Source organism: Protopterus annectens, chromosome 9.part0 (assembly GCF_019279795.1).
Source record: "Protopterus annectens isolate FY-2018-M chromosome 9.part0, PAN1.0, whole genome shotgun sequence".
NCBI classification, from domain to species: domain Eukaryota; kingdom Metazoa; phylum Chordata; order Ceratodontiformes; family Protopteridae; genus Protopterus; species Protopterus annectens.
This window is the reverse complement of record NC_056743.1, coordinates 1357751928-1357768383: the sequence shown is the minus strand read 5'-3', so window position 1 is coordinate 1357768383 and position 16456 is coordinate 1357751928. Positions and strand designations below refer to the sequence as shown.

General features: G+C 42.5%; 1 protein-coding gene across 2 annotated transcripts in view; it reads left to right on the top strand.

Moving 5' to 3' along the window:
* The first annotated feature begins 338 nt into the window (after positions 1 to 338).
* Positions 339 to 16456, top strand: part of CCDC105 (coiled-coil domain containing 105) — a 560734-nt gene continuing 544616 nt past the window's right edge. Inside the window, exon 1 of one of the 2 annotated variants that reach the window (XM_044084343.1) lies at positions 339 to 425. The gene's annotated coding sequence lies outside the window, so the exon portion shown is untranslated. The remainder of the gene's footprint in view (positions 426 to 16456) is intronic. The other variant, XM_044084342.1, reaches the window with a different exon arrangement.

The following is a 16456-nucleotide window of genomic DNA, read 5'->3' as shown; positions in this document are numbered from 1 at the left end:
CATATCAATTACAATTATTACAGCTGCAAAATGACAAAGTTGATTAACTTGATAAAAGCAATAAGTGCATTCTAAATCTTCAGTATTTCTTCTTAAAGTTTGCTAGTGACTTGTGCGTTGAAGTACAAACATAAACCTCTTTCAGAATTTTTTCTGTTTCCTTGTCATGGGCTTGTTAAACAAAAAAACTTTCTTCAGTAGGTCTCATCAAATATGCGACTGTTAGCCAATCAAACACAGCAATCCTTTAGTTGCTAGGGTGCTATTATCTGCCTGCACCAGTATCTACCATGGAAGAACAACTGCTAGTTGCCGTGGAGCTTTTGATAAAAGACAACAACAACTATGAGGAGAGACTTAACCGCTGTGTACCACAAAGGTTTGAAGGCACAGGAAGCACATGGTCCTGAGAACTTCTTGCAAAGGTGGAATCTTTATTTTTAATATATGTGCCTTAACTGAAATACTTGTTCTGTTTGTTTACAGAGAACCAGTGGTATATGCCACCAGAAAGTATGCTAAATAGAATGTTCAGGCTGTTAAGGGTATAGTCATATTTAAAAAAAAAAACAAAACAAGGTGTTGAATGAAACTATCTGATGAGCTGGGTAGCTAGAAAAATGTTCTGGAGTATTTCTTGCTTCATGAGTGCTAAATAACCTACAGAAAAGTAAGTTAAAGCTTTAAATATTACCTATGCATTTGGTGTGGTCACATTTATTGATACTGATTTTTAATTTAATTGCACCATTAAGTACTTTAAAATGAAAAACTCATACATACAGAAGAAAAACCTATATAACTACAGAAATAAATGTGTGTATTTTACCAGCCAAACAGACTAGTTTCTAGCTATAACTAATAGGACACAGAGTATGATACTTAAGTATGTCACAGAGACACAAAACAGGACAAGCAAAAGATACAATATCAAACAGAAAAATTAGTCACAGGAAAGGTGTGTGTGTGTGTGTGTGTGTGTGTGTGTGTGTGTGTGTGTGTGTGTGTGTGTGTGTGTGCGTGTGTGTGTGTGTGCGCGTGTGTGTGTATGATGGGTACTTTTCATATAGCATTACTCATCAGATATGTGTGTTTAATTTACTACAGTTAACATTGTTAATGGAACAATTTCCTACATGCCACAAAATTAATTTATGATAGTGCTGTGAGTGAATAAATTTTTTTAGTAGACAAAGCTCATTAGAAAATAAAAGAAATGCAAACTTGTTCAAAAGAGAAAGCAGCAGACATAAAAAGTGAAATAAGTATACAGATAAATGGCAAAAGACTTTTAGCAAGTTGGCATGTTTCGTTTCAAGGTTTTTTAGAAATGTATTGTATTGTATTGTTTTTGATTTTGTGTGTGTGTGTGTGTGTGTGTGTGTGTGTGTGTGTGTGTGTGTGTGTGTGTGTGTGTGTGTGTGTGTGTGTGTGTGTGTGTCCGTGCACTCCTGCATATGTTTTGCATACTGTATGAAAAACCATGTTACAATCATGCCTTACAATGACGTCACACTTAATTATGCACTGTTACTTGTACAGTAAATAAGAGCAACAACAAAGTCCAGTAAATTTAGAAATAAAATATGACAATGTTTATTTGAGGATGTTTTTTTTATAACTAAAGATATAAATGCTTTTTAGAGGATAATGTAAGATAATCAAATAATACTTTTACTGAGGTAGAACATAAACAAAAATGACAAACAAAAGGCATAGATTCAACTAAGGTTACACGACTGCAACCTGAAACTACATACAGTATGATTAGAGCGAAGGTTAGGAATTAGAGATTAAAAAGTCTTCTCAGAGTTGTCTTTCAAACCCCCAGCAAAGCTCTCTCAGAATAACAAGTAACCTGTTATTTAACTACCTACACGAAGAATGAACAGACTGTACAAGTGTGCATCTGGGAAGGGAGGTACTTATTTCCCACCAACAGAGAACAAAGACATACACACATAAAGAGAAAGCTGCTTGGACACTGCAAGAATCATAGAAATAAAGGATAATGCTTTCATATGGGACTTAAAATCTCCACAGTAACTGTGCTGGTATCACTGCTATCATACCAAAAGGAGCCTTAGGTCACATAGGTGTTCATTTTTCCCTTAAGAACCATATTCTTTTAGCTAGAAAGCCTCAGCACCGTGATTAAAGTGAAATTACAAACCCACAAGTACAAAGAAAAAACTCTGTTTAGACAGTGTTATTATTACAGAAGGGAAAGTATCATATTAGGTCTCTTTTGTCAAAGTCAAAGTAAACTTTATTGTCATACAGCTCAACACAGAGGAAAAACTGCTTATCACTGCACAAAATTTCAATACTCAGGTTCGTACCATATGAATGACAGTTTACAGAAGGAAGACAGATTAAATTAATAAAAAAATTAAATTAAATTAAAATAAATAAAAAAATACAAAAAAGTAAGTAAAGTAAAACAAACTTGAAAGCTCTATTTACATCAGAAACACAACAAGTACAACAGCAGGAATAGAGTCAGTAGAAATATAAGGATATGCAATAAATAACAGAGGCACACATGTAAATTTATCCACCACCAATATATGCCATAAACTTACAGTTCACAGTTTTCCTAGTGCACACAGAGACATTTGAAGTGAGCTATTCAGAGAGTTTATATAAACAATGACATATTGCACAGAAATAATATTTTACCCATGTAGCGCGTTAGGCTATGGCTTTGTTATTCAGCAGTCTCATAGCATGTGGGAAGAAGCTATGGAATCTGGATATCCTACATCTAATGCCTCTGTAGCGTTCCTTGTTGGCAGGAGTTTGAACAGTCCATGAACCAGATGGTGTATATATCCATCAATAGTTTTTGGACTCTGCCATAGCATCTGTTTGAATATATGTCCTGTAGGGATTAAAGGTTGGAGCCAATGATTTTTGTGGCCTGTTTAACGATCTTATCCAGCCTCTTCCGATCAGCTTGATAGCAATTTCCGTACCAGACAGCAATGTTGTTTGTCAGTACACTCTCAATCGGGGCTCTGTAGAAAGTGAGTAGGGCCTGTGGGGGGAGGTTAGTTCTATAAAGTCTCCTAAGGAAGTGGAGATGTTGTTGAGCTCTCTTTATAAGGTAGGAAGTGTTTGTGCCCCAACTTAGGTCTTGTGAGATCTGTACCCTTAGGAATGTGGTGCTCTTTATGCTCTCTACTGCAGCACCATTGATGATGATAGGGGTGTGTGGCTTTTTCTTCTTCCAAAAATCGATAATGATTTCCATGTATTTTTACAACATTTAGTGCTAAGTTGTCAGTGCACCAATGAAAGAGTTGCTTCACTTCTTCCCTGTAGGCCCCCTCATCTTCTTTCTTGATAAGACCAATTACTGTGGTGTCATCTGTAAATTTGATGATTCTGCTTGACTGATGGATAACTGTGTAGTCATGTATTAGAAGTGTCGGTACTTTTCCGTTAAACCACTACCACTTCGCTCTGTTGTGATTTGCCGCTATTTCGTTGGCAGTTATCTCGGTCTTTAGTTTGTCCTCCTTCCTGCTTGCTAACACCCAAGACATTTGTCTGCATCTTTGGAAGGACATATCCTTAACTAAAAATGTCTTTTTTTTTTTTTTTGGTCAAATAAGTGGTGTGTGTGTGTTTGCTACCAAAATTAAGACTGGCTGCAGTGCTGTCAGGTTTTTATTATCGTTTGTGTTCAGTGTTTCGGGTATAGTTTTCTAAGATGTATGTGTTTCTAAATTCCTTGTTACCGTCTACCCCAATAAACAACATATTATACTGTACTTGGCTCGGTGCATTAACTCAGTCTTGCAGTATGCATGGGTGAAATTTCAAACAGTATATGGGATAAAATGTGGCGGAGGCTAAATGTATTACTCTCTTTCCCAAATTTCTGCACGTCGTGTCCTGGCAAAAATATAAGGTAAAAGATACGTTCTGTAAAATTAGGTACAGTTTAGAGGCATCCTGAATAAACACCACATTTAAGAAGTTATGTTTTAGCTGTAACACAAAAAACTAATTTCCTGTACCCAGACGTATAGGAACTTCTCTCCTGTGCGTTCTTATTGTTTTCTGCTTGGAGAGAGCAAGTGTTTGCTCCAATATTTCACAGTGCACAGTGACACCTACTAGTAAACCGTTTCTAACCTATTGCAGATTTATTAACTTTGGAAAAACGGGCATGTTTTGTTTAGTTTTCTTGATTTTTGTTTTTCTTGTTAAGGATTAGAGGCAAAACACAGCAGCACAAACTGGTAGGGGTTTAACAGTAAAGTACCGAAGTGTGAAAAGAAGTGGACTGAGTACGCAACCTTGTGGGACCCCGGTGTTTGGGACTTTAACCCAAGACCTCCACCATACTGGTATCAGTACCAATGGGCAAGTAAGAGCCTCCAGAAAATAAATCCCATTTCAATGCTATTATTCTATTTTTCTGTTGTTAATTTTATTATGTTGCATTACATTAAATATTTATTGCCATCTTCTACATTGTATGTTGACCAAATCATTCTGTTCTGTGTGTTCTGCTTTAATTGCCTTTGGGCATGGGTTGTGGCTTTAAAGGATAATCAGACAAGCTCACCCACTAGTTAACAAATAATGGTATGGAGGGCAGTGACAAGGATGTGAAACTGCTGAGGACTTTAGAGAGCTATGCCAGGACTCCAAAGGAAACAAGGGATTAAACTTCTCAAAACAACACATTTTCTCATTATCACAATTTTCATATTCAGTTCTCTACCATAACTGATAAGTAAGGTGTTTTACTCAGGCAAGTTTAGATAAAAGTAATAATTGTTAGAAAATGTAGAAAAAAGAAAGAGGGTTTATCCTGTAAGTTATCCGAATTCATAGAAATACCACAAGCAGATCACAACATCACCAAAATAAATTTGCAGCCTTATTAAACTGGCAAAAGCTCTACAATGATGCATGGAGAGGTGGATTTACAAAACTGAGTGTCTGATGTTGTCATTTTTCATTCATTCCTCAACTGATGTGCCTCGGATCTGACCTCAGATCTGGCTCAGCCTCTTTTACCAGATTCATGGCTCCAACTCTCAAGCTCCTCCCTTTACCCACAATACTCTATTGTCCTAACATACCTCAGATCTTTTGCCACCATATTTCTCAGACACAGATCTTCTGCTCTCAAGCTTCAGGGTGCCAGCTAGATTTTTTTTGTCACATATTATAAGTTTTTCTATCTTTTTCCACTGCTCTCTCTCATCCCTCCTCCCTTAACCTTTTTTTTATAGTTTTTCAGGTTTCTCTGCATTAGTTGTGCCAGTTTCCTTTTAGGCCTTCCTATCCACTACAGGGTCATCTTCTAAGTACCATTGTTGGTACCCTTTCTCTTTCACCTGCTTTCTTTTTTCTACCTCAAACATGATATTTTTCAGTACCATTGTTGGTACCTTAACCTTCCTATTTATTTAAAATGAGTAGATAAAATAAAAGTTACTTTCCTTTTTTCTGCTCAGCAAGATGCCTGACAAGCCTACAGCTTCAAAAAATGCACGTACGTTTCCCATTTCAGATGCCCACAGGGAATGCATTTACTGTCTGGGGCTGCCCATTTGAACACCCAATGCCCTATTTGTGCAGGGTTTAATTCCAAAACATTAAGTGATAGAAGAAATAAACTAGTTATTAAGGGTTTGTTGCCTTCTTCCTTGCCTGCTGTGGCTCAAACTCCCAATAAAAAGTCTGATAAAGGGAAGCCTGACTCAGCTCCAAAGGAGAAAGACTCCAGGAAGTGGTCCCTTGACTGTTCTCCCAGATTGGCTCTGACAGCTGAGCCTCCAACCAAAATTTTTAAACAGTCGGATCTGACCTCTTCGAATCCTAACTTATCCGAGGCTAAGACACCTTAGACCCGGTCTCCCTGCTTCACTCCAGAGCCAATATCTTCTCAACTCCATTCCCCTTTCTTACAGGAAATGCTGAGGAGACTCTCCAGACCATCTTCAACCTTCTCCTCCCTTAGGTCCTCCAGGGGCTTATCTAAAGCAGAGGTAGATAGAATGATGAGGAAGTCCCTCAGAGCTCACATGTAGAGGGGGGTGATGCCGGCTCCATCTCAAATCAGACCCATAAGCCTGCCCTCCACCCAGCCTCAAGTGATATCTCCTTCTCCAATTTGGCCTGTGGTTTTGGAGCCCTAGCATCAGACATCTTTGAGGGTGTCCTTGTCAGATCCAAAAGCATGTTGTACTTCCACTCCGACCATGTTCCTGAGTTACCTGGTTCTGTCCCTTTCAGAGCCAGAATACTCTCAGTGCCGAAGCATCTGCAACTCCTCTAGGCAGGGTTAGGTTTGACTCTGAAGCTGTTGGAGATGTCATTGCCCCTTGAAGCATCTGTGTTGGACAGCTTGGGTCTGACTCCCTTCTCAAGACATGGGTCTGTGGGGATTCAGGGCATGGCAACACAGCTGTCTTTGGATCAGGTGCAGCCGGCTACTGTTTCCCCTGGACTGTCTTCATCTGACTAGTAGAGAGTGCCTTCTGTTTACCAAGAGAGAGGACATCTTTAGCCCCCTTGGATCTGAATTGTGTCCCACCATCGAATTTGAGCTGTGATCCTCTCAGGTCTGTGCCACCAGGACAGGCTACTCAATAAAGCCTTCAGTCAGTTCCTCCTGAGGACTCCCCTATCACTTCTGATACCTCACCCAAACTCCCCTATCACTTCTGATACCTCACCAGACCATCCCACTGATGAAGCCCCTTGGAAGAGAATGTGTAAAAGGTGACACCTAGATTCCCCCCAGGAATCTCTCACCATGGATACAGCCTTAAATGAAGGGGATGGGTTCTCCAGATCTTCACCTGACGACATCTCCTTTAGACAGATCCTAGAACTTCTCAAGCAAAAAGATGGATGATCTTCCAAACCCCTTTCCTAGGAGGAATCAGTTTTTCTGGAAGATTTGGGTCTGGCCCAGCAACAGCTTGTGTGGTCCCACCGGCTGATGAGTTGATAGACCTAGTCTCACACCATGCATGGAAGGAACCAGATACCATGGAACCTATCCCCAGGTGACCAGATAATTTCTTGGTTCCAATAAAGGACAAAGCCCACTGAAGCAATGGAGTCTCTGTAGATGCCATGTTCATGGTGGCAGCTACTAAAAAAGAGCTCACAGAGCAGAAGTCATCTGTCCCTCCCCCAACAGGGAGTCTAGGGCCTTGGACAGAATTGGCAAGCACATTTATACCTCAGCAACCTTTGCCCTGTGGTTGCTGAATTATATGTTGCTCTTTATGAGGTTACAAAGAGATTTGACCAAGGAGCTCACCAAATACTTTGCAGGTCCATGTCTGGGGATGATGAAAAGAAAGCATCTGATGTTGTAAATCTTTGTTTATTCATTACAGATAGGACCTCAGTTCCATCCTCGGAACCGATACGGCTGTTTCCCAGCTCGCGCAAGCTAAAAACTCTCAGCAAAGAACCTACCCACAATGCCCCTCTCCTAGTTACTGCATATCTCATTTGCCGTGTTCCTAGTCAGATGTGTTAGGCATCTCTCTCTCAAGGTAAGTAGAAAATTGTTAATTTTATGACAAATTTTCTTCAAAATTACTAAATTTTTAGTCAAGTTAGCCTTTTTTCACTGTCACCTATACCTTAAGCCTATTTCCTACCCTTTTCCTTGGTAATTTAATTTTTAACCTTTTTTGGTACTATCCCTCTCTCTTGTCTTTGACAGGCCTTCCCTTTTTACTAGTGGTATTCTTTAAAATAACATCACTGGTATTTTCTCCCTTATTTTTTCTGTAGGATAGCATTGTTATCTTAACATGTCAGACAAAGCTAAGTTGGGATTTAAACAGTGTGACAAGTGTGGACGTAAGATGCCTAACTCAGATACACATGTCCATTGTGTCTACTGTTTGGGCGTGGATCATATTAAAGCTGACTGTGACATTTGTGCTAATTTTAGTAATCAGACACTAGCAGAACATAAGAATAAACTTATTTTAAAAGGTTTACTCAAGACACCTTTCTCAGATGCTCTATCTGGGTCGGAGGTCTCACCCCGTTCTAAGAACAAAAAATATAAGGAAAAACTGAGTCAGTCAGTACCTCCATCTCTGTCAGTTACGGAACTGAGTCAGCTCCATGCTTTGCCGGCACCCTCGGTGCAGACCTCTTCGCCACCAGGCTCTGTGTCCTCTCCCTCGGTGCCGACCATGATATTCACTCCCATTTCGGTTCCAACCATGTCCCCACTGACTTCGGTGCCATTCTTGGTTCCCACATCGGCTCCGATGACTGTACATGCCTCAGCACCATCCCCGACCATGGTGCCAACAGTTTCTTCGGCTCCATGGGCTCTGATGACTGTACATGCCTTGGCACCATCCCTGGCCATGATGCTGACAGTTTCTTCGGCTCCATCGGCTCCAAAATTCAAATACCTGCCAAGGACAAGATATTCTCCAACTTATGATCCTTTTTTGCGGCAGAGGTTTAGCCCCTTTCTGGAAAGACCTGATTCCCCTTCAGCAGCCATCTTTAGATCCACTAGGAGTTTTTCTGAACTAGACCTAGTGAGGGTTGTGGACCAGCTTCTGGCAGCTAGGAGATTGCCCATTCCAGCTAGACCTTCCATCCCTGGCTCGGAATCTTTTACCACATCTTCCCCTGTTTATCCTCCTCCAGCATCCACCCTGACCTCGGTACCGATGTGCTCTTTGGTACATACTGTCTGAGCTCCAACAGCAGTGTTTCCCCTGTCAGCACTGACCACCCTTGCTGCATCGGCTCTGATGGAGCAGATGCTTTCCCGGAGTGGTGCTTGGACCATCCGTACCTTGGTACCTAGTCCGGTGCCTATAATCTCGCTGGCACCATCTATGTCCATGGTTCCAATGGCTCCCAGTTCTCTCAGAACTCCTCAACTGGAGGTGGGCTCTTCAGGGTGGGGTGTGACCCCGGTTCCGAGGTTGTCCCTCCTGCTTCTGGGCTCCCATACCTCCTCGAGTGAGCCTGCTGTACAGGTAATGGAGAGGGCCCTTCATTCCGAAGGCTCACAATCAGCACCAATGACATCAGTATCAGAGATCCACCCTAGCATGTACCTCTCCTAACCTGCTATGTTGGGACCCCAGGCACAGGAGTCACAAGAACCCTCTTTGAAAGGAACCCCTTCTCCGGAGTCAGAAGATCCCACTGGAGAGCCACCCCAGAAGAAACAGTGTGAGAGGAAGCACTTTGATTCCCAGGAAGAATCTATCACAGAAGACACTGATTGTGATGAGGGGGAAGGGTCCCCACAGTCTCCCCCAGATTATGTTTCATTTGGAGACATTCTCGAAATCCTCAAGCAGCGGGGGGACTGGAAGTCCTCTAACCCTTCTTCTGAGGAATCGGTTTTCGTACACGCCTTCCGTGCCCAGCCATATACTTCCTGGGTGATCCCACCGGCAGATGACCTTGTTAAATTAATTGTATAGCATGCTTGGAAGGCCCTGGACAACATAGAACCTGTCCCCCGGAGGCCAGACAAAATTTTGTCTACACCTGAAGACTAGCCCCATTGGTCCAAGCAGTTGACAGTTGATTCTATGGTCGTGGCGGTGGCCACCAAGAGAGAACTGGCAGAAGATAGTTCCACTGTCCATCCTCCAAACAGGGAGTCCCGGACAATGGACAGACTATGGAAGCAGATCTATGCTTCAGTGACCTTCGCCATTCGGTCGCTGAACTATCTGGCACATTTTACTCTCCTCCAAAGAGACCTAATTTCTGAAATGTCTTCCTCTTTGGTGAGGGTACTGCCTGATGAGGGGTGTGATACTGTCACCTTGCAGCTAGCTACCCTTGATTCCATCTCATACTCCTCGATGTGTTTGATATCTCACACCACCGAGGGGGCAGCTCGAGCTGCCACATCTGGTGTCATGAGATGTAATGCTTGGATGCGGTTGTTTGACTTCGCAAACCCCTTTAAGTCTTCCTTTGTCAATGCACCTCTTGACGAATCTGCACTTTTTAGACCCAAGATACGAGACACACTTGCACTTAGTGAGAAAGATGGAAAGACCTTGTCTGCTGTGGGCATACGCTTTTCCAACCCCCAGAGGTCCTACTCCAGGAACCAGAAGGGAGGAAAGATGTGGTTCAAGAAATCCCAAGGATCCTTTCGTGACACTTGTGGTGAACAATCCCCCCGAGGCAGGGCGGGGCAACTCTTATGGAAGACTCCCCTTTCGGGGTAGAAGGAGTCTGCGTAACCTGGGCACCAGAGATTCTTTCTCCTGCAGACCCTACCAGTGCTCCTGAGCAGCAGCCCAATTGCTTTCCTCTGGAAGCAGTCGGGGTCGTTTTTCTCTGCATCTACCAGCCAGGCATCTTATTACTACCGATGCTTGGGTGCAGAGAATAATATCCAGAGGCTACCAAATATCATTCAATTTAACTCCCAGACCCATCAAACGAATCCCCGATGTACCACCCAATCAGAGGGAATTAGCAGCGTTAGAAATAGAAAAGCTGCTAAGAAAGAGTCATCCAACCAGTCCCACCAGACCAGACAGGATCTGGATTTTACTCGAGGTTCTTTTTATTGCCAAAAAAGACCAGGGACTGGAGACCAATCCTGGATCTCAGCCTACTGAACAAATTTATCAAACCTCAAAAATTCTGGATTCTTCCCTTCCTAGGGTGGGACAATTGGATGTGCTCTATAGACCTCCAGGATGCGTACTACCACATAAAGATGGATCACTGCTCCCGGTGTTTTCTCCGCTTCTGGCTGGGAGCCAATCACTACCAGTTTAGGGCACTGGCATTCGGTCTCTCGACAGCCCCCAGAGTGTTCATCAAATGTATGGCAGTTGTGGTAGCTCATCTTCGACTACAAGGATTCCAGGTGTCTCCCTATCTAGACAACTGGCACTTTACTGCTCCGACCAGGAATCTCCTAGTCCGCAGCCTCTCTTACACTCAAGGTCTCGTTCTCCACTTGGGGATTACAATCAACAAAGACAAATATCAGATGTCCCCAATGAAGACACTGGAATTTATAGTAGCAGTCTTCGACACAACATCCTGTCAAGCTTCTATCCCCCCTCACAGGCTTTTGAAAATAAGACACCAAATCCAAGACCTTCTTCCTCACACATATGTACCAGTACATCTTGTACTGCAACTCTTGGGCTCCATGGCAGCTGCCATTACGTTAGTACCACTGGCAAGACTGCACATGAGAATCCTGCAGTGGCTCCTTTTCGCACAATGGTCATTGTTAACCCACCCACTCAACCACATGATACGCCTTACAAACCGTTGCAAGGAAGAAATGCTATGGTGGATGAAGCCACAAACGAATCTTTGGTGTCGACCATTCTGTCTTCCCCAACCTACGGCCACGGTAACGCTTCACTGTTAGGGTGGGGTGGGGGGGGCATTTCCAGGAAAAGACTGTCCAAGGCACCTGGACTCCTGTCGTGGCCAACTTGCACCTAAATGTCCTGGAACTGAGGGCTGTTAGCGTTGCAAGCGTTCCGTGCATCCCTACCCTCGGGGACCATTGCAATCCAGTCAGACAACATGTCAGTCATCTGGTATATCAACAAGCAAGGTGGAACCAGATCTTACCCCCTTTGCCTGGAAGCCATGAGAATTTGGCACTGGGCAATGGCTTCCAATCACTTTCTTATACCATCGCACATTCCCGGGAGTTCCAACCTTATTGCGGACAATCTGAGCAGGAACATCCTCATGCCTCACGAGTGGTCCCTCAATCCTATAATAGCAGATTGGATCTTCCAACATTGGGGCAAGCCTTGCTGCGACCTCTTTGATTCCCCTCTAAACTACAAATGCAGAAGCTATTTTGCCTTGATCCCCCTCAGGTAGAACCACCGAGGGACACTCCCTAACACACGCTTGGCCCCCAGGTTTTCTGTATGCCTTTTCCCCATTTCCCTTCATTCCAAAATTTCTCCAGAAAGCTCAGAGGTTGAAAAGCAAAGTGATCCTTATTGCTCCCTACTGGCCACATCAAGTCTGGTTCCTGTTTCTATGGCCTCATCTGATTCACAGCCCGTGGATCCTGGATCATTCCCAGGACCTGTTATCTCATCCTCAGGGACTGAATCATCCGAACCTGCACAGTCTCAAGCTCACAGCTTGGTTCCTCCACTTCCAATGATTGCCAGGCTGCCTGACATCCCATCTCCTGTTCGTGAAATTCTTCTGGCCTCACACAAACCTTCCTCTAGAAAGGTTTATTCTAGTAAATGGACTAGGTTCTCTATTTGGGCCAAAGACTAGAACTTAGACCCTTTCTCCATGCCTATTCAAAAGATCCTACAATACCTGACTACTCTTTTACATGCAGGAGCCTCAGCTTCAGTGATCACTGTACATTTAGCAGCTATCGCCAATTTTCATAATAGTCTTGATAATTCTTCAATTATGTCACACCGCCTATGCAAGACCTTTTTGAAGGGAGTATTACATGTTAAACCTCCGGTCAAGCCTCCCTTAGAACCCTGGGACTTGACTCTGGTGCTTCAGTAACTCATAGGTTCTAGGAACCAAAGACAAGTAAACATACAAATTCCACGGTAGTCCGAGCTACAATGAAGGCTGTCTTCCTAAAAAATACACCACTGCACCAACACCACGTCCAGAAGTTCAAAAAATAATTCCAAAGATGTCACAAAACATCTTTATTAACAAATGGATTTAGCGCTTTCATCTCCAGGAACTGGAGACCTCATCAGAATCAAATACCACCACACACTGAATGCCTTTTGTACATTTTTTTGAAACCATTCACCAAAACAATAAGATAATTGATAATTAATCAAGTAATAGGATAATTGAACAATGTGCTAAAATGAAGTGAACTGGCTGTCTTTCATAATATGAACAAAAGTATTCAACTCAATACATTATTGAACTTTTAAAAAACCTTTTAAAAAACTTTTAAAACCATGTATCATTTTACATTCACAACCCATGTGAATTTGTATATATTGTGTGTGTGTATGTCCATCAAAAAATATATATACACATGTCTGTATGTGTATATATATATATATATATATATATATATATATATATATATATATATATATATATACATATGTACAAGTAATTCATTATATGGTCGTTTAAAAACTGCTTGTATATATCAATCAAATACAAATACATATAAAAACATATAAAAAACTGCATGTCACCAAAAACCATGGTCTATATAAATATATATATGCATCAATATATGTAAATATACATGAATAAGTAAAATAAAGTAACTATAAAAATCCACAGCAAGACTGAACTGTTGTACATGGAATAATTAATTTGAAATATATAATATATACAAATTATGTATGTTTTTTATGTATTTTTTTAGGGTCATTGGATAGTAGTTTAAGGGCTGGAACAATAGATATGTGATCGTTAGGCCCTTGCCACTACAGGCATCTAGCCTGAGCTGCCATATCTCATAGGTTCTCCCTTCGAGCCCTTTGATTCATATGATTTGAAATTTTTGTCATGGAAGACCATACTTCTAGTAGCACTCACCTCAGCGAGAAGAGTATCTAAGCTGCAGGCCTTGAGTGTCAAGAGTCCTTACTTCATCTTCCACACGGATAGGGTGTCCCTTCGTACTGACCCTTCTTTCTTGCCCAAGGTCATTTCTGGCTTTTCCATTAATCAATCTACTGACCTGCCGGTTTTCTTCCCAAGGCATTCTAATAGAGGGGAGTACCTTTTGCGCACCCTTGATGCACACCGGCAGCTTCGTTGTTATTTGGACAGGACTAAATCTTTCAGGAAAACAGACCAATTGTTTGTGGTCTTTGCAGGACCCAGACAAAGTGACTTTATCCTCTTGGCTTAGAAATGTCAATCCCTTTATCTACCAACAGAATAAGCTATCCTTACCTTCCAGAATAAAGGCGCATTCTACCAGATCTATGGCTACTTCTGTAGCTTTTCATTCCAGAGCCTCTATGGATGATATATGCACAGCAGCCACTTGGGCGAGACCTCATACCTTTATATATCATTACAAATTGAATTTGTCCTCCACGGAACGAGCATCTTTTGGTTCTATTGTGCTCAGGAATATTCTTCCTTAGGGCCACCCAGGACTCAAGTAGCTGGGGACCCGGTCCTATCTGTAATGAATAAACAAAGATTTACAGCATCAGATAAAGCATAACATTACATCTGTGTTGTAGATCTTTGTTCATTCATTACTTTCCGCCCTTTTTCCCCCTGCCTGGACTCCTGGTGGAATTTAGGAACTCCTGGTTAGGGTATATGTTCAGACAAAGCCTCCTACTAATTTTTCTATTACTACATCTTTTATCTAGGGCAGGCAAACTCAATCTGGAGTAACTAGAAGTGGGGCATTGTGGGTAGGTTCTTAGCTGAGAGTTGTTGGCTTGCGCAAGTTGGGAAATGGCCGCATCGGCTCTGAGGACAGATACAAGGTCCTATCTTTAATGAATGAACAAAGATCTACAACACAGATGGAACGTTATGATAAGACACAACTTCTTTTTCTTTACAACTGGCCACCCTTCAGACCATTGCCAATGTGTCCATGAGGCTATCTCATGCTACTGAAGGTACCTTAAGGGTGGCAGGTTTGGGCATAGCTATTAGGAGACATGCCTGGATGCGCCTGTGGGTTTTTGTGGAGCCCTTCAAGTCTTTGGTCATCAATGTTTCCCTTGATGGATTATCTTCATTTGGCCCCAAAGTGAAGGAATTGCTCTCCAGGAGTGAACAGGATAGAAAGACACTGTCTGCCACTGGGATCCGTTTTACTACACCTCAGAGATCCTTCTCTTGGAATTAACAAGCTGGTAAGAAGATGTGTTGTTGCAAGTCCCAAGGGCCTTTCCAAGACTCATGAGGAGGCATTTCCCCCTCAGGGCAGAGCAAGAAACTCTAATCAAAGATACCACCTTTACAACAGAGATGGCCTGCAGAACCAGGGTTTCAGGGATACCTTCTTGAATAAACCCTACCAGTGTTCCTGAATGGTTGCCTGGCTGATAGAGACAGTTAGGGGCACTTATCTCTGCACACAGAAGCCTGGGCAGCCATCACAAGAGATACTTGGGTGCAGAGGATCATGTACAGAGATTACTTCATACTATTTTCCCAAATACTCCCTATGAATATGAAAAAGATTCCCAATGTTCCACCCAATCAAAGGGAAGCAGTACCCTAGGATTTAGTAAAGCTGCTATGAAAAATCGTCATCCAAAAAGTCCCCTTACACCATTTAGGATACAGAACCTACTCAAGATTCTTTTTAGTGCCAAAAAAAACAGGGAACTTGTGACCCTTCCTGCATCTAAGCAAGCTGAACTAGTACATGAAATATTCAAACTTCAGGATGGTCATGGTTCAGTCCATTTTGCCCCACTGCGAAAGGATGATTGGATGTGCTCGACAGATATTCAAGATGTGTACAATCACAACAAAATGAACAGGTGCTCCAGAAGATATCTGTGCTTCTGGCTGGGGGCCAGTCATTACTAGTTCAGAGCACTGCCCTTTGGGCTCACCATAGCCTCCAAGGTGTTCACCTAATGCATGGCAGTGGTAGCAGCTCACCCGAGACTGCTGAGATTCCGGGTGTTTCTGTATGTAGATGATTGGCTCCTGACTGCTCTAACCAGGCATCTACGTGTACAAGCAACAAACTATTTGCTCCAGTTGTGCCACCATCTGGGCATCACAGTCAATTACAATGACTCACAACTCACACCTACACAGAATCTGGAGTTCCTAAGTGCTTGTGTAGACATGGTTAATCAGATAACATCAGTTCCTCTAACAAGAGTGCAAACCTCAGACCCCAGGTCATGGAAGTGATTGCTCATTCTTCTCCTCCAGCACAAGTAGTCATGCAAGCTTTAGGGTCCATGGCAGAAGCAGTAACTCTGGTTCCATTAGCCAGATTTCATACACATTCTGCAGTGGACTCTGAGTACAGTGGTCTGTTCTTCAGTAGCTGTTGTCCACTCCAGTCAGGATGACACAAGTTTGCAAGGCACACCTTCTTTGATGGATCCATTCAGATGAAGTTTCTAAGGGATGTCCATTTGTTCTCCCTCTACTGGTAGCTACAGACACCACGGATGCCTCTCAACTGGAGTGGTGGGGGCATTTCTTGTGATGGACAGTCCAAGGTATATGGTCCTCAGAAGGGGCCAGTTTGCATGTCAGTGGCCAAAAATGAGACTAGTACATCTAGCACTGCAGACCTTTCAAGATGCTCTCCCTTCTGGGATGATTACAGTTCAAATGGACAATATGTCTGTAGTCTGGTACATCAACAAACAGGTGGAAACCAGATCTTATCCGCTATGTCGCAAAACAATGAGAGTGTGGTAACAGGTGATTTCTTCTAGCTACTTTCTCATAGCAACACACATACCAGGGAAAGTCAACATAC